Source organism: Podarcis filfolensis, assembly GCF_964270895.1.
Source record: "Podarcis filfolensis genome assembly, chromosome: 1".
NCBI lineage: Eukaryota > Metazoa > Chordata > Lepidosauria > Squamata > Lacertidae > Podarcis > Podarcis filfolensis.
In genome coordinates, this window is record NC_139604.1 from 84,403,519 (window position 1) to 84,422,532 (window position 19,014).

General features: G+C 45.5%; 1 protein-coding gene across 4 annotated transcripts in view; it reads left to right on the forward strand.

The window, feature by feature from the left end:
• Nucleotides 1-560: 560 nt before the first annotated feature.
• Nucleotides 561-19,014, forward strand: part of CD82 (CD82 molecule) — a 67,239-nt gene continuing 48,785 nt past the window's right edge. The window contains exons 1-2 of one of the 4 annotated variants that reach the window (XM_083602811.1): nucleotides 734-885; nucleotides 12,879-12,946. The gene's annotated coding sequence lies outside the window, so the exon portion shown is untranslated. Of the gene's footprint in view, nucleotides 938-12,878; nucleotides 12,959-19,014 lie in introns of all 4 variants that reach the window. The other 3 variants (XM_083602812.1, XM_083602810.1, XM_083602813.1) reach the window with 3 other exon arrangements.

The following is a 19,014-nucleotide window of genomic DNA, read 5'->3' on the forward strand; positions in this document are numbered from 1 at the left end:
GCTTTTTCCACTGCTGCCTCTGCTGGTCTCCACTGTCCCTCGCCCACTCATTTTCCTTCCTGCATGTGCGTGTGGGGAGTTCTCCTCGCTTCCCGCATCTCGTGCTCCCTGCCTGAGCTTGCCCCGAGGCTTCGTTGTGCTGCTTGCTTTCCACCTTCTGCGACGAGCAAGCTTGCAGGTAATCGCCCTGTGTCTTGAGGAACACCCCGATACTAGATCCTGACTTTCCTTCCGCGTGCTTATTATGCGCTCCTTTGTTCTCACCCTCCTTGTGCTCAGCTCTGACTAGTCAGCACTTTCCCAGAAAGGTGCACTTGGCAACCCTGCGGCAGGAATCGGGGAGCCTGGCTCCTCTGCATGGCACGGTGCCACCCTTGCTCTCAAGGCTCCGCGCAGGCCCCTCCGGCCTCGCTCTCACCGAGGCTGCAGAAGCACATTCCCGGCGAGGTGCACCTGGCAGCCTTCCCTGTGCAAAGGCAATTGGGCAGCCTGAGCCAGTGCGACTGGCATGCTGCTCTCAGTCCTCATTCCAGCCAGCCCACCACCCACCTCCCCAGCCTTGCTGCCCCAGGAGCTTGCAGAAGGCCCGGGAAGCCCAAGGTGAAAGGAGAATTCCCTTCCTCGCAGGATGGGCGGTGCTGCTGCATCTGCCTGCTTCCCTCGGGCGAGCAGAGGGTTAAGCGTGCGAGGCGTCTCTGGGCTGCCCCAGGGGGTTGGCCGTTGCCGCCGCCGCCGCCGCTGACTCCTCCTGATCAGGAGGACTGGAAGCAGCTGGGGCGGGGAAGAGAAGCCAAGTCTCGCCGAAGCCACACCGCCTTGCATTTTCCGCGGCACGCGAGGCTGGGCAGGCGCTGCAGGTCGCTTGTTGTACGTCTCCTGTTGCAGGTAATCGGGATTCGGCTCCTGCCTGGCGGTCCTTTACGACCAAATTGCAGGAGTCTGTGAGAGGGGTGTGCGTGCGGGGCGGGGGCTGCTCTGCGGTGGGTAGCTAACGCGCTACATTGAGGAGCGAGGCGGGGGAGGGTCGTTGCTCCTTTCCCTCCATTATTTGGTGGAGGAAACGTCTTTCCCCCTCTTCCGGATCTTTTGCTTGTTGGGGATACTTCTCCTTAGTGTTATTCCCTTCCCTCCCCCCGCCACAGTCCTCTCGAAATATTAGTTTTTGGACACGGCGATCCCACTGGACTGATCGCTCCTCTGGGGTTCCCACGTGACGGGGTTCCTTCCCGTTTCGAGTTGTTATTAAGGGTTGATCCGCTTTGTGTGGGCACCTGAGGATAAGGTTGGCGCTATTGATTCGGGGGGCGGGAAGAGGGGCCACGTCGTCACAGCGGAGAGCCAGCTTTGAGAAGTAATATTAAAACAGGAGCCGTCCGCCTCTACGATCGCTTCATTCCCCCCCCCCCAAGTCTCCTTTGCCTTCCTCCCCTTAATTCTACGCTAATGATTAATCTTTTCTGTGCCATTTCCTGTTGGCAGTGGTAGATTTGCTGGGGGCATAAAGCAGTGGGAGGGGAAAGCTCTGGGTTGTGAGTAGATTTACTACTGATTTCTGGCAGAGTTCCTGCTCCTTTGAACGGCAGGTAGAAGTTCAATAGGTGAAGACTTCCTCCTTTCACTGAGGCAGTGCTGGGAAATGTTTCCCTTGAGAGTGAAAGGGACTTTCCACCTCAAGGCTGTGTTTTTTTGTCTAAAGCCAGCTGGTTTCAGAGCAGCCAGCACCTATCTGGAATCAAAGTTCAGAGTCTTCCGCCCACATGAAGCCAGGCTGAGTTTCTTTTCAGTCCTACAGCCCCTTTCTTGATCCGGAGTCTCATTCTGGCTGACATTGCCCTGTTAATCTGGAAGACTGAGAAGGTGGCGTGTCCAGCTGTTGTTAGAAAGCACCTCTTGCTGCATGGCATACCCCAAAATGTTGTGTTTTAGCTAGAAGGCAGAAGTTCAATATATGGCCCTACTCCTGAGATGAATGAAAAGACACCAGCTTGATGTGAGATGCGAGCAGCAGTGACGCAGCTGTGTGTCAGGCAGGAGCATGAAGTGGTGGTGTCCTTAGACCTCAGAGTGGAAGAACTAGATGTGGGCATGGAGTATGACTGGGGTGACAGCTGGCTTCATGGAAACTTTTGAGTTGTTGTTTTTTTTTTTGCAAGGGAAGTGATCTCAAAAATAGTCACTTTGGGGATTCATTGATAGAGGCTGGAGAGCAAAAGTTGACAAATCAGACTGTTTTGGAAGCAGTCAGAGCACCCCTTTTGCAAAGGCTGCCAGCAAAAGATGGACAGAGCTGCTGGTGTTGGGTGGACACAGTGATGGATTGTGTTATCTGTAAAACGATACCTTGGTCATCTATAGGCTCCCTTGAGAGCAAGCTCCTGTGGCAGTTGTGCTTAGCTTGGGTGTGTGTGTGTGTGTGTGTGTGTGTGTGTGTGCCATTTGTGTTCGGAGGGATGTGTGTGCAGGCATGACTCACCCAAGGAACTTGGGGTTTCTCGGAGTGTAATCAGAAACGTGTATTGTAAATAGAGGTGAACTGTTGAGAAGCCTTTCTGGTGTCGACTGCAGCTGTTGCATTCCAATGCGCTGCCAAGTCTTTAGCACAGAGCTGTATTCTGGGCATGTCGGCTCTGCTGTGTTGCCATTGTATCGGAGAAGGAGAGAGCTTCTGAGCCCCTCTGCTGCCAGGATGTGATTTTGACTTATTGTGTTCTACAGTGGAGGATGTCAAAGTGACAGTGCTGTGGATGGATCTGGCCAAAGTAATTGACCTGTCGGTTGGATGTTCAAGCATGATTTGCAAACATCACCCTTCCAGTTCCTTCTGAGATGGTACCATGTGTGCTGTAGCTTGGGAACTGGTATTCAGTGGTACTGGCATACTTGAGGAAATTCTCGGGCAGGGCTGGGGAAGACTATGGGCTAAGCTTGCCCTGCCAGGGGGTCTGGTAAGGGCAGGGCTTCAATGGGTAGCTTGAAATGGGCTCCCAATTGTTCCTTTGTTGGGGCAAGGAATGCTCTTGCTTCCCCTTCAGCTGATGGCCAGGAGGAGTGTGCCTTGCTGAAGGAGGAGGAAGCAGTTTTCCTTGAATGGAGACTGCTTCTCCCTCTCTCTGCTGCTCTTTGAAGCGGCCCCTTTCAACTTCCAAAACCAGGAGTCCAAAGGAGCAGCTTGCATAGGACCCAGCTTGGCACACACAGCCAACGAAAGCAGCTCATTTTGGAAGCGGTTGCATTTTGGAAGGACCGACTGTGCATGGGACTCCTCCTGCAGACAGCTGGTCCATCCAAAAGGAATTAAAAATAAATAAATCCCAGAGGCTGAAACAGGAGCAGGGGCTGCGTGGGTGTCTGAAAGCCCATTGCAAACCGCAAAATGCTTTCAAACAGCCTTGGAAGTCCTAACAATTGGGGCTTCAAAGTGCAGCATCACCTGATGTCATAGTGATGTCAGGTGATTGACAGGTGCGCAACCTGGCCAGCCACCTGTTACATTTGCCTACATAGCAGTGGGGAGACAACCAAAAATGCTCCTTGGACCCTGCCCCTGTTCTATAAATGCTTCACAAGGATTTGGGATGGCAAATGATTTTTCCGTCAAGAAGACTGATGTTTTTGAATGCTGGTTAATAATATAGGGTGGTTGCTTGCACAAGGAAATTTCTGAAGTTCAGTATGCCTCATCCCATCCTGATCTCTGCTTGAGGCATACAGCAGTCTTGATGGGGCATGAATGTGATGAGTAAAACTTGGGCATGGAAGTCTGTGTCTTGTATGAAAGGAAACATCTCCATATAAACTAAGTTTCCTAAAGGCATCTGGCTGGTCAAAGGATGCTGGACTAGATGGGTCTTTGGCCTGATCTGGCAGGGCTCCTCCTCTTCAGTTCAGGTCCCTTGAAGTCCACTGAACATCTTACTTCCTTGCTCGGTTACATACATTCTCCTAATATGTGGGATCATGTGTTTTTTGTTTTTGTTTTTAATTTCCCCAGCCCTTGTACATACCAGATTTTATCTTTCTCTTCCAGTGAACCCATGCCTTTCATTTGTGGCTGTACTCAAATCTCCATATGTTTTTTACTTGCTATGCTCTGGTGCCAGGGACTGAATTATCTCCTATGAATGTAGTGGTGGCTTGAACTGCATGATGATGAATCTTCTCTGCCTCTCATATGGTTGCTCTTGTAGTCTTGGGTGCCTCTTGGCTGAGAGGTCCAGCGTGCCACGGAAGCATAAAGCTGAAGTGGAAACTTCAGGAACTAATGGCTGGCTGCGCTGTTTTATGGACAGACTTGGGCACTGGCCAGTGCTGGATGCTTCCAAGGAAAGTAACTGCTGCATGTACATCACGCAAGGCAGAACTGTACTATAAAAGCACATGCAAGACTTCCAGACCACAGAAACTGTTACTAGATGCTGCCTGGTGAACCTGCTGTTTCAGGTGGCCTGCATGGGCTCCTGGTGTTTGATGGCATGCAGGACACTGCATTAGCAAGAGGGGTACTACATGAATAAGCACTCCTCCTTTACTCAAGCATTCCTATTGAGATACCCAGTTATTTTGGAAACATCCCACAGTCCTGTGCATACTAGTGTCAATATTTTCAGTTTGCACTGGAATAAATGGAAATGTGTTTCCTGCAATGCATGTGTCAAATAAAAGTTATAGTATTTGCTGTAATCTTGCTGAGGAGGAGCTCCAGACATCTGCACCGAATACAGTGTACCTAAACGGGACACACATACACCGTGCTTAAATTGCTTCATTCTCTTACAGCAGAATATATTACTCCTAAATGGAGGAATTGGAGCTGCACTCTGCAGCATTTTGAACTCCAAAGCTGCTGCATTTTTTAAATAAAAAAACCCGGAAGTAGCACAAAAGTGAAAAATAACGCTGCAGTGTCTTTACTGATATTAAATGTAGCCTCAAATTGATCCAGTGTCCAAATGCAAGAGAGATCCCAAGTGACTTAATCTGCAGTTTGTTTAAGCCCATCTGTTTTTGAGTAAAGAGATCCTTAGCACTTCTGCAGTGCTGTATGCTATCAAATGGAAAGCGAGTTCTCTCCAGTTCTGCTTCCCCCCATTGCAGCAGCCTGGATCTCTATGCAGGCACAGATTTGTCTGTGATGTACACTTGACCAGAGAAGGGAGGGAATAATAAACTGCCTAACTTCAAGAGTTCACATTAACATGAAGGTAGCTGAGAGATTCTGGAAAGTTTTTATATTCATCTACTGTGTACTTTACCTTTATGCCTATTGTGTGTAAGGAAATCTAGGGGGGAGGAGAGGGGGTCTGCATACCTCAAAAGGGTTTGAGATCTCACAACTTTGCTTACGAGCAATGGTGAGCTAAATTACCTGTATGAGAAATTGTGTGAACAAGTCCTTAGTAGATTTGGCATAGGTCCTAACTGCTGCCAAGTATTAGGTCTTTACAAAGCTTCAAAGTCCCAGCTGAACCCCTGGCATCCTTCTTGGTCGATTCAGCACAGCGATTGGCATTCTGATTCCAAGAGTGAGCAAGGCTGCTGCCTGTGGCCTCAGTTCCTCCCTATGTATTGTTGAAAGATTAATGGACCTTATTATATCATCTTTACCTTCTTTAGCGTGCTCTGTCCCTTCTTCCAGTCAAGGGATCCTGGAAAAGAAACAGTGAAGTACCACGACGGAGAGGTTCTGCTTAATGTTCATTCTCTTCCAGTAGGTGTTGCTTTAAATAGAATGAGAATTCTCTCATCTTTTACCAGCTGGGGTAAGCTGGTAAAAAAAGAAAAGAAAAAAAGATTTGTACTGTAGGAGGTGACAAGTGAAGAACCACAGGACTGTTGTGCAGTGCAATATTAGATTATGATGCCCAACTGGACCTTGTCAATGGGGGAAAAAACGGCTTATGCCTCTTTCCACAGCATGGCGCCCTTGATGTTGTACTAAAAATTCCACCAATTTTTCCATTGTCCATGCTAGCTTGGACTGATTGAAGTTCAAAGCATCTAGAGGACATCAGGCTGGGGAAGGTTTGCCTGCATTGCATTAGCAGCGTTCCACAGAAGAATAGTTAAATGTTTCCTCAAACTGTGTGTGTTCTTTGCCTCTCCCATTCCTGTGTTTCAAGGATGGTAAAGGTCTAACTTCCACTACATGGAAAAACTATCCTGGGAATGAAGCGAGAGATCATCTCGGCCCCTTTAGGGTCAGAGCTCAAGCTGTCTTTGGCTGTTCCCCTGACTATTGTGTGCTGAGCCCTCTGAAGGCCAGCCAAGGCCATACCTAATAAAATCTATAAACATTTCCTGTGTATGCAGTTCTCTGGCTTAAATGAGGACTGTTGGATTGACATGGGGTGGGGACATTTTATTTTGAGCAAGGTGGTTGTTGTGTAGATCTGGAAGAAGCTTTCGCTTAATCCCTTGGGCCTTATCCCTAGAGATGCAAAGGCCCTCCGTATCTAAAGATACTAAAATGATTTCTAAGCACTTGCCCCTTTCTTTGCATACCACCTGTTTAAAGGTAAATTGTGACCAGCTTGGAGCAGGGACCAGTCTTCTTGCTTACACACAAAGAATTAATTTGGATCCTGTCTTATTTCAATAATAATAAATCATACTTGAGTCAGCCTTTCCCAACCTTCCAGATGTTGTTGGACTACAACTTCCATCAGCCACTAGCAGTGGCTCTCTTAAGTTTTCAGAAAGGGGGCGTTTCCAACCCTACCTGGAAATGTCAAGGCTTAATCCCAGCTCCTTCGGTGCACATGGCATGTGCTCTGCCACTGAGCTACAGCCCTTTCCCATTGAGTTTAAAGTCTTGGCTTGCAGTAGTTCTTCAGGCTGGTGTCATTCCTATCACTTGCTTCCTGGCCTGTTTTCAACAGGAGCTGCTGGGGAGTAAACTGAGGACTGCTTGCATGTATGACTGTTTAATGCCTGCTTGTAGTCTCCTATCAACATTTTGTAAAACAGCTTAGCAGTCTTGTGGTTGGCTGTAGCCATTCCTATAATATGCTTCAAGAAAACTCAACCCTTATTTGAAACACCATGTAAACTGCAAATGGTTGAAGTTGCGGAATTATCATTCAGCTTTTGCAGAGCCTAAATTAGCATACATACATACAAAGGAGCAAGGAAGGAGATGAGATATAGCATGACCTGGGAGTGCCAATTTGAATAAAATATTGGTGGGTGGCCAGGAAAGCCCCACTCTACATAATTGATCGTATAACACAGCGCACACATGCCATTTGAATGGCAATGCCCACTAGCTTTGAGGGGACCTGGACCCCTCAAATATTTTATTGGGGCTGAAGTGACCTTGGCCCCATGGAGTTGGCTCCTATGGCATGCCCCATTCACATGTGCCTACAAGGCAATGTGGAAAGGTGTTGAAATCTGCAGGAACAGTGTCATGATCTCACCATTTGTTTACAAGAACTTGCACTGGCTGGTCCTAAACCTGACCATCAACCTGGTGCCCTCCACATGTTTTGGACACTTAACTCTCACCAGTACCATCCAGCATGACAACTAGTCAGGGATGGTGGGACTTGTGTCTTTCAGATGTTTTGGTTACCATGCTGGCTGAAATACGTTTATGCAGGAGTGTGCTGTCTGGGCCTGTATTCTGAGATTTAACATCTCCAAGCCCTTCCATACCCATCTCTTCCTTGTTAAGCCTAACCACTCATGGGAAGGCGAAGTGAATTCAGAAGTCTGTCCACTTCCCACCAGAAAACTTTTTGAGTTTTTGTGGCTATAGAACTTAAATGGAAATACAGTGGTACCTCGGGTTAAGTACTTAATTCATTCTGGAGGGCCGTTCTTAACCTGAAACTGTTCTTAACCTGAGGTACCACTTTAGCTAATGGGGCCTCCCGCTGCCACCGCGCCGCTGCTGTGCGATTTCTGTTCTCATCCTGAAGCAAAGTTCTTAACCCGAGGTACTATTTCTGGGTTAGCGGAGTCTGCAACCTGAAGCGTATGTAACCTGAAGCGTATGTAACCCGAGGTACCACTGTACAAGTGTTCAGAGCTGTGTTAAGAACTTGTCTAAGCAACTTGGATTACTTCAGAATTCAGCAATGCTAACTTAAGCCCAAAGCACCTACTGAATAAGTTTTAAAGAGAAGAATGCAATAGATCACGAGAGACGCATCAACGGATGAAGGATTTGCCCATGGATGATGAGAAACACCTGTGCATAATCTGCATGTGCTCATTTAGGAATCTTGGGTTGTTTTCTTTGTCCATAATTACTAGTATGATAGTTGGGGCTGTGGGCAAAATAGTGTTAAAGTCCTGTTATGGAAAGCTTCAGCACTTGCCGCATGCAGGGAAGGGAGCTTCATATGGCAATAATTAAAAGATGCATGTGTGAAAGACAGTTGGCTGTGCAAAACTTCCCTCTTCCCCTGCAGGGGAACAGTAAGGAACCATTTTAGCCTCCGCTAATTGTCTAATAACTCCCAGATCTTTTGGCTAGCTTGTAAATATTTTCCAAATGAGAGTTAAAGCAGCAGCAGTGAGGAACTGTAGTGAGCTATGTTGCTAATGTTGATTTTAGCAGAGACACTTAAGTCAGACAGCATTGTGAGACAACTCAGATGTCTCAAGGTAGGGTCACCACTATAATTATTAAATTCTAGATTTTGCACCCCTCCCCTCCAAAACAGGAGTGGGGTGCAGAAGATGGGGGTGGGAGAAGGCTGGAAAAGGGAAAATGCTGGAAAAAGAATTGGCCAGCACAGGAAGCCTCATTCTGCCTAGACTAAGTTGTGTAGATCATTAGCAGACGGGAGCTCTCTGAGAGTGAGCAGTGGGGCAGAAACAGGGAGGGAGAGATTTTCCTCCTGCACTATTTAGCGTGTGGGTTTTCTTCTGGGCTTCTTTCAAACTGCTGAAGAATGCAATGTCCCCTATGCCTTCCATTCTTTGCTTTAGCCCTTTGCTTCCTGCATTCACCAGTATGAATTAACAATGTATTTTAATTCAATATTAAAATTAAGCTAAATGGTTTGCAAGAATTTCTGAGAATTTGTCTTTTTTCCCCTGCCACCCCAAATCTGTTGGAGAATTCCACACCCCCCCACACCCCAGAGACTATTTGGAAGATATGCCTCTCCCTCCCCAATTTTGCTTCCTAAAAATGGAATGGATAATTTCTGGGAAGCCATTTTGGTACACACACACATGTGCGCTATAATGCTATACATATTGTATATATACCATACATTCAATATACAGCATTATTGTATAGTGTTGCATATGGATGTGTGTATAGTATTCTATACTGTGCTGTTTTGGCACCATCATAATATAGCTTTTCTTTTCCTCTGTCTCTCCCTCTCTTCCCTTTCTTGCTTCTTTCCTTCCGCACATATAGGGCTGCATGAAGAAAGGGAAAGCATGCCTCAGGCCTCCGAATAGTCCTGCCATTTTTTTCTCCCCACTCCCTGACCTGTCATCAGGAAAATTGTCTGGTGTCAAACATTACGTTATGGAGAATGCAATACTCTTTTGTCTGCACTATATACCGTCGTACTTCGGAAGTTGAACAGAATCCGTTTTGGAAGTCCGTTCGCCTTCAAAAATGTTCGGAAACCAAGGTGCAGCTTTTGATTGGCTGCAGGAAGCTCCTGCAGCCAATTGGAAGCTGCAGAATCCCCATTGGACGTTTGGGTTCAAAAAATAGTTCGCAAAGCAGAACAGTCACTTCCAGGTTTGCGGCATTCGGGGGCCAAAACGTCCAAGAACTAAGCTGTTCAAAACCAAGGTACGACTGTATTTCACAACCTTGTAATGTTGGCTATAGACTAAATTTGCTCCATCCTTTTCAAAACGTCTCTCTTAATGTGCAAGTTCAGTTGCCCGTTTCATAGCCATCTCATCTTAAGGAAACAAATTCTGAATATAGCAGCTCCTCAAGGCACTTGTTCCACTTTCATGGGGTGATGAGTGTTTCTGAGAGTGGGGATTTCTGGCAAAGTCTCAAGTGCAGGCATCCTTATAGTGCCATCAGCTGTGAGGCAGAACAGTGGTGGTGCTCTGGGCATTGAGTCTGGGGTTGGAACAGTAGCAGCCAGCAGCTAATTAATACTAGAACTGAGGGGAGGAAGGCTTGCTTGGCTGAGAGATCTTTATAAACTGGTTTGAGCTCCAAAAAACCTCCCCTCCTCCATGTTTCAAAGGGGTGCAGAGTGTTCCCTGGATGGGAGTATGCCTTTGCAATGAACCACTGCAGTTGAGTTTATATCTCCTGCCTTGTTTTGGTGTGTCCCCCATTGCTCAGTGGCAAGGGCTAGGAGCATTGACTCAAATACCAAAGTATTACCACAAATTCCTAGCAAAGGCAATTTATTTACACTGGTGATATCCTGTAGCAAAATCTGAAGAACTGATTGGATGTATAGCATTACCAAAGCTGAAAGCTAAAAAGGGACATTTATTAACTTCAGCTGTTTAAAAATACAAAACACGGACAACTACACAGAGGTGGTATTTTTTTTGCTCCCCAAAGTCCCCTTCTTACGCTGGAAAAAATATATATCATGGGTGAAAATTGATGCAGCTGTGAATATAGTTTCATTGGTATTACAACATGCTGCTTTAACAACAAATGTATTGCACAATGCTCTTATATTACTGCTGTTCAAGGTAACCTTTGCCTGCGTTAAATTCAACACTTGGAATGTTATAAAACTGCTATATCCGGCTAGCTAGTAGCTTGCTGTCTTTAATAGGGCCCATTTCATGCCTACATCTCCTAATGCAAGCCTGCTCAAATCACATGTTCTTGTCCCAGTCTTCACTCAGACCACTTCGTTTGACTGAACCGAACATGCTGGCTGAAAAGGGTTAGGTTCAGCTGCATGTAGTATGATCAGGGTCGTGTCCCAAAGCTCCCTTCGGCCCCAGACAGCATGGCCAGTGGCCAGTGTGGATGGGAGTTGGCCTCTTACATCTGGAGTGCTGCAGGTTAGCCACCCACAGCGAGACAAAGCGCCCACCATGATACTGTTTCTACTGGCCAGTTACCATGATAGTAAAGGTGTGCGCCGATTACTCTATGGCCAAATTATTTCTTTCCTCTGTCTTTGAACAATTAGAAACTTCAGTTTGCTCATAGCTGCAGTTAAGTATCACACGTTCCTTTTTGTACTTAGAGGGGAAGACCTGAGCCAGGGAGCTTGTGCAGCCTGCTTCTGAGGAGACCAGCACTCACCTGGAATGTGTTCTGTTTTGCCTTGTGTGTTTACTTGTTTTGGCTTGAGCTTAAATAGTAAACTGCCCAGAATGCCCTGGCAGAAAGACAGTAAATGCCGTTAGTAAGTAAATAGGATTGGGCTATAGACGTGTTGCCTGTAACAATTGCTCTCATTAATCCTCCCACCTGACCGCAGCACCCTGGGTGATGCTATTCCTGCTACGTTGTTGGTCCTCTGCCACACTGTCTGCTGGATGGAACTCTAAACTACAAAGTACAGTTGTACCTTGGTTGACGAACGCCTTGCGACTCAAATGTTTTGGCTCCCAAACGCCACAAATCTGGAAGTGAGTGTTCCAGTTTGCAAATGTTATTTGGAACCCGAATGTCTGACATGACTTCTGATTGGTTGCAGGAGCTTCCTGCAGCCAATCGGAAGCCGTGCCTTGGTTTCCAAATGTTTTGGAAGTCGAACGGACTTCTGGAACAGATTCCGTTCGACATCCGAGGTACCACTGTACATGGGGTCTCTGTGTGTGTGAACTTAAGCAGGGAGAAGTCAACCGCTGTGGATATGAAATAGCTTTAATGAAGTTCAGAGAACAAGAATACACGGGTTAAAAATGGAACTTGTCCCATGAGGAACATTTGACAGAAGAACATGATGCAAATTTAACAAAGGAATAAATATGAAGATACCTAACTTACCACTTTCTAGTTTGTAACGTCCCAGAACCAAAGTTAGCAGTGCCTGTCATTTGTTGGCAACAAATGCTCTGAGACTGGCACTGGGGGGCGTTGTGATGGGGTCCCCATTCTAAGTGTGACTTCTGGAGTGTCTTGCTTTCTGTATGGGTTGTTGGGATGTTCAAGACACTTATAAGGGGTATGGATAGATGGACTTTTGTGCATCCATGGAAGAAGCATATTCTCCAAGACTTCCTTGCTTGTTCATCTAACCATAAATGCACCTGAACGCCTGTAGTCTTATATCTATCTCTAGAGCCCGTGAATGATCCCTTCGACCTAACTAATTATAAATCTGGCAGGCAATTCTCTGGGTGTGGGTAAAATGATGAGCCCAGCCCTTAACTTTCCCTTGTACTTGTGCACTGAATATCTTCTTCAGAGCTTGTTGACGTTATTGTACCCTGCCCTCTGGCAAAAAGGTAATTTCTTCCCTGACCCCTGTTGAACTGGATCTAAAGTTTGTTGTGAGCCTCTCACTGAGGTTGGAGGATGTATTGGCATTCAAGTCTAAAGCTTTACAGTATATGCCTTGCCAGAAGCTTCTGTTGGGTTGAAGGAGCCAGCTCTCCTTTTCTGGATGTTGAATCAGCCCTGATTAACAGCTAGCAACACGCTTCAAGCCAATTTTTAACATGCATGTTTTCCTACACAAAGCACTGCCCACTCTGTTGTGCTGATGATCAAAATTGAAAATGGAAGCTGGGCTGAAATAGCACATGCATATATATTGCATATATATTTTTAAACCATTAATTCTGTGAGCCACCCTGAGACCTCTGGGTATAGGGCGGAATATTAAACAAATAAAAACTAGGTGATGTATTTTTATGTTTTTATATTGCTGCCCTGTGATCCTCAGTTAAAGGGTGGTATAGAAATTTAATTACAAATAAATAAATAACCAACCTAGTTATCCTATCCACAGGTATCCTAGCTCACTCTGCCACAGTTTCCTTCATCTGTCCCACTCGGCTCTGCAGTGAAGTGGATCAGGTTAGTGCAAAGGTTGGCCACTTCTCTCTCCCTGTGTCTATGCACACACCAGTGCTGATGCATTGACATAGTCTTTTCAAAAGCGACCCCTAGTTTTCCCATTATTGGTGAAACTGGCCATGTTTCTTCTCTCCATTCCACCCCTCCTGCTCCAAAGTACACTTACATGCAGGGCGAAGAGGAGTAAACAGAGTAGAACACTGAAAATGCTCTTCAGTGTTGTTCGCAAGCGTTTCAAATCCAGAAAGACTGAAAGGGGGTTGTAAAGCCCCCTTTTGGCATGGCCATCCGGTGGATTAAAAAAAATCCAATGCACAGGAATTTAATCTGCATTCAAACCTGCATCTCTCTCTCTCTTTGGCATGTGCACCAACAGTGGGGGAGAGTCTCAAAAGCATTTTAAGTGGAATTGTGGAATCTGTCTCAATGCCTTTCAAATGGCTGTGTTTCTTCGTAAATCGCTCCCTGGCTGCCTTTTCCACTTGGCTCAGTCCAAGGGGTTTTTCCTTTTCCTTACTGTACTGAGGCACCGTCCTAGATAGGGATAAGTAAAGAGGATTCCATGATGTCTAGAAGGACAACTTAATCCTTGGCAAGTAACCTCTCTTCCCCTTTCAGACAATGACAATAACAGCTTTCATTAAAAGGGGGAAGGGATTATATTTGTCGTAAAGTTTACAGCTTGAGCTTTTAGGAAGTAGCATTGCACTGTTCAAACAACCCGGCCCATCCTTCTGGCTAATATCCTAGAATGTGCAAGAGGGAGAGGTGGGATCTTTGCAAATGGCAACAATCTTGCTTTTGAGAATTCCCTTCTGTTAATGGTCTCATTCAAATCCTGCTAGAAAGCCTTCCCTTTTTCTTCAGGCATTGAATAAAATAAATGTCCTTTTCTTTGTAATAATAATGTTCCTCTTGGCCGGGATCTTGGGTTGCATTTTTCGCCTGTCATTTCTAGCGCTGTTCCTGGAAGCGGTGCTGGCGCAGAACTCGATGGCAGGCTGCAGAATGAGCGCCCCCCCCCCCCACATCCCACCCCACTTAAGATGCAAGCTGTGGTGTTTTGCAGCTCTGCAGCCTTCTTCTTTCCTGGTTCTGCTATTGCCATTAAGACCCTGAGAAACAGGCCCTGAATGGAAACTCTGGGAATCTGAGAAGCAGAGAAGAATTGGAGTTGCTGAGAACAATTGTGGTGTGAGGCAGAGTGGGTGAAGAACAAAGGAACAGCAGCTAGGAAATGCCGAGACCCTGTCCAGGCAGATCCAGCCCTCTGAAAGCAAGCCTCTGTCCTTTGGGGATCACAAAAGCAGCTTCTGCCTTCATAACAATAGTGCAGGATGCAGCCTGGAGTTGAGGTGGCTGTTAATTCGTGCATGACGGAGAGGGGGGTGGGGGAGTCAAAGGGCTCCAGCTATTCACACGGCAAAACGGTAATTCCTGGAGGGGGAAAGTTTGTGTACTCAGAGAAACTAGTGTGAAAGAGGATTGAAGGCAAAAAATATATCTCTAGAAATAAAAGAACTTTAAATCTCAAATATGTGAGCTTTGCTTCAGTCTCCTTTCCATCCCCTTTAGCTTTTAAAATGATGCTATGGAGAAATCAGGAGTAAGGGAAGGCAAACTCTGTGCTGCGGCAGATTTTAGCAGTGTTGGTGCAGATTGCGCCTACCAGTATTGGACCTAAAGTATTCACGTTTGTGGTCCTTTATGAGATCAGGTCTCAGTGCTCACAAAATGCTCAAAGGCAAGACTCGTGAAGACTCATTTTAACCTCCTTTCCAGCTAGACTCCTTGTTTCGATTTTTTTTTTACCTCCCCATTTTGTTTCCTTTGTTTTAAGTCTTAATACACATTAGGAAACCAAATGTTAATGAAAATTAACAAGGGCAAGCCTGTTGAGTTTTCTGCAGTGACTTTCTGTTCATGTGCAGGGGGTAGTTAACTGCCCTTTTAATGTGTGTTTTCAGTAGTGTTTACAAGAAAGCCGTCCCCTTATGGTATGTTAAATGGCAGCAGCAAACCCTCTAGGTAAGCCATTAAGGTTTGTGTCCTAGAGCAAACATTGGCAAAGGTGAATGCATCACTCAAGCCCTGTGGAGCAACAGCTTTGGCCCTGTCTCTGCCGACACTAGGGACAGCGGGAGTTGTATTTTTAACTTTGGGTGAAAGCCAAAAAGTGACAGGGCAGTGCAAACATTGAATGTGGTGTTCAGGAGTTTGACTCCGGCTGCTTTCTGCCTGAAAAATTGCTTATAGGTCTGTCTTATCACAAGGTAAATTGGATTACTTGCTACACTTAATATGCTTTCCCTTTATATAAGGCTCCTGGGGAATCTCACAGCTAGGCAGCTTAATACCAGAGCTACACTGGGACAAATCAAGGATGCAGGGCCTACAAGAGCTATGTTTGGGGAGAGATGAATATGGTGTGAGAATAGTCAAATTAAACATAGTTTAATTTTCAGTTTGCTTGCTGATACCCAACCATTTTGCAGAATGACTTTATTATACTGCCACCATAATGGCAAAACATCTTGGGCTGATCCTAAAGGGTGGACTGTAGAAAGCATTTCCAAATAAATAGCCGTTCATGCTCCTTCATGGCTTGTTAAATTTTGTTGCAGTAGCTACATCTTCCTGAAGCTTTTTGCAGACACCTTCCAGGTGTGATCCAATTAGTGCCCTTTCATTCACAGGCAGATCATTGATCCAGCAGAGGTGCCCCACTAGTGGAAGTGGAAGGTTGTCATGTGAAACGAAACCCCCAACTTTCTGGAGCTGATTCAGGGTCTGCTGTGATGAGGGGAAATTGGCAAAAATTGCATCCCCTTGTCTCCTGTTAGTGGATGCTTCTGCTAGTTAAAAAGCCCCTCTATCAGTGTTGGGGCAGAATTTGATTGCACCCTCTGTGTCAAACAATCTTATGTGCTTTAATTCCATGCTTGATTGCAGTCTCTTGATAGTAATTTATGCACAGCAAATTCTGAAGTCTCTGGCAAATGATGTATAAATTTGGGGAAAGGGGCTTCTGATTTGGGCCCCATGCTTCCTGTGGATATATGTTTCTTTCTTCAACAAAAAGGGGAAATTTCTTAGTGCAGATTGCAAGAGTCTCTAAAGACAGAGGTTTCTAAAGTTGTGTAGTTAACACAACTGCATAGATTTAGGCAATCCCTTTGATGCAGAAATCCCGGTGATTAATTCAGGTGCAATATTAACCTTGTCCATCCCCTTTGGATCACTATTCAAACCTGTAGGGAGGCCACACTAGGAATGCTGTGTACAGCACTGGTTGCACTGCCATCAAAAGGTTATTGTAGAGCTGGAAAGTGGTCAACATGGGGGAACCAGAATGATCACGGGGTAAGAGCAAGTTCCCTATGAGGAAAGGTTACCACATATGGTGCTTTTTGGATTAGCGAAAAGGCCCATAAGATGTGGTCAGGGGAAAGTCCCCCCCCCATTGTAATACCAGAACTTGGGTCTGTCCAATAAAGCTGAATATTGGAAGGTTCAGAACAGACAAAATGAAGTATTTCACAGAGTACTTAGTTAAATGATGGATTTTGTTTACACAAGTAGTAGTGAAAGCCACCAACTTGGATGGCTTTAAAGAAGACCAGATAGATTCATGGAGGGTAAGGATGTCAGTGACTACTAGTGAAGATGGCTGTGTTGTGCCCCTATTGTCAGAGCCCCTATGCTTTTGATTGCCGGTTACTGGCAATCACAAGTGGGAAGAGTGCTGTTGCACTGAAATTCTGCTTGCAGGCTTCTCATAGGAATCTGGCTGGCCATTGTGAGAACAGGATGCTGGACCCATGGGCATTTGGCTTGATTCAGCAGGGCTGTTAGGTTCTTACTATGTCTTTAAGGAATGGTGGTGCAGGACCTGTCAAGCAGGTAATAAGCAAGCCACATATGCTTGAAATTCCTGTTGTGTAGCTGGGGATCACTTAAGATGTGACTCTGTTGCCTTACAATGCATGTTGGCCATCCTTTTATGTTCGTAGAGATTAAATGTTATTGTGTAAAGATCCCGTTGGTTTTTTTTTTTTACAGAGTTAGGGTGGTTAATCTGATTTGGAATAAACTTGGAATAAACCCTGTATGTTTTTGTTTCCTAGAGAGTGCATATCCTTGTAAACCACTTTGAGATGCATCTTAATTAAGCATTATATAAATTGTTTAAATAAATAAAATAAAAACATAACCTTATCCATTCCTGCTGACTACATAGTCAAAGATTGCATTGAAGACCCTTCTCTGCTTCCCACTGCCCTGCCACAGAGCACAGGTTCAGTGTTTCCTTGTGCTCATTTCTCCAGACACTTTCAAATTGGTATCATCAATGCATTCTTTTGTTTTCCTAAGCACAAACCTTTTCTTAAGGCAGAACAAACCTTTTCCTTCTGCAACTTGAGCTAGATCAGCCTTTCTCAGCCTTTGGTCTCCAGATGTTCTTGAACTACAACTTACATCATCACTAGGAATGATGGGAGTTGTAGTCCAACAACATATAGGCACCCAAGGTTGAGAAAGTTTGAGCTAGAGGATGGAAAGTCTATTTCTCCAGGCATTCCATGCTTTCCCTTTGCCATCTACTGGATGGCAGCTCTTCCCTTGTAGGACTCAAGTGCTCCTCCTATTCCATAGTTTGGAGCTCCAAATAAGGGATAATACTGAAGGCACTTCTATGCCACTTGACTATGAATGGTGGAGCAGAAGAAAGCAGATTATGGACTCTTGAACTTCAGTGCAATTAGATTCTTGCTCTCTCCTCCAGAGGCTTTGACCTGCTGCCCATTTTTGCTTATTTTGAGATGAACTGCAAAAGGAGCTGAGAAATCCAGATCCTCATAGAGCTCTCTTGTTGACTAAGACAGGGACCAGTTCAAGGTAATGGGGCAGAGGATGTAAAGGTTTTGAGTGAGCCCTTGAATAGTGGCTTGCATCTTTAAGTTTCTCATAAAGGCCAGCTACTACCTGGAGTCCCGTGGATTTTGTGTGTTCTCCATGATGTTCTAAGTTCGCATACATCTTCTCCACGATGTGAGCTTGGAATGTAAAGACAACTCAGCAATTGAAAGAGGCCACCCAGCTGGCCTTTGTTTCTGGTTAACCTATTTCCAGACTTATCGGTTGCTGAAACAGACTGCCAAATGTGAAATGTGAAAGTCTGGAGACTTCGGAATCTCCTCCTGTGTTTTCTCCCCCCTCCCCCCCTGAAACAAATCCAGTTCTCTTTCCCTGTTCTTCAGCTGCCAAATTCCTGTGGAACTTATCCCATGTGTGTGTTCTCCCCCTGCCCCTAACGTGGCTTGTAGCAGCCTTGCCAGAACTCCTTCTGCACGGACTCTTCTGGTCAAAGTGATGAATTAGCTTTCTCATGGCTGTTTGATCACAGCGTGGAGAATGGGAAGGGTGGGGAGGGTGGAGTGATGCAAATAGTAAGTGGCAGGCCTCAGTGTGAGGCTTGGCAGGTCTGTAAATGACTAATGTCCTCATGTTGCTCTACTTAATTCCAGTAGAATCAGCTACCTACCTGGGAAATGTGCACAGTTTCTGCCCTTAATCCCAGGCATAGTACGAACCTGCAAAGTCTTTTATCTTGAAACAGTCTCTGCTGAAGAAAACGTCCTAAACAATTTGACTTGCCATGTCCTCATTTTGATCAAAAGAATTGAAACTTGCTATATAGTCAGAATTTGTATAGCTTTCAGCCAAGAGAACATTTTTTCTTCAGAATAACTATGGTAGGCATAATTTACACAGATTTTCCAAATATGAAGACTTTAGGCCAGAAGTTGGATTATTCCATGTATGGCAGTAAGAAACTGGAAAAATGGGTTGAGGTTAGGATGGAGAGCAGCAGAGGGTAGTTGGACAGAAGCAATAAGCAATGGATAGAACAAATTAGTTATTTCCAAAAGTCGAATGCTCTGACCACATCTAAGCCTTTAGCAGATGTTTTAAACTAACAAGGGACACTGGTGGCACTGTGATCTAAACCACTGAGCCTCTTGGGCTTGCCATTCAGAAGGTCGGTGGATTGAATCCCTGTGATA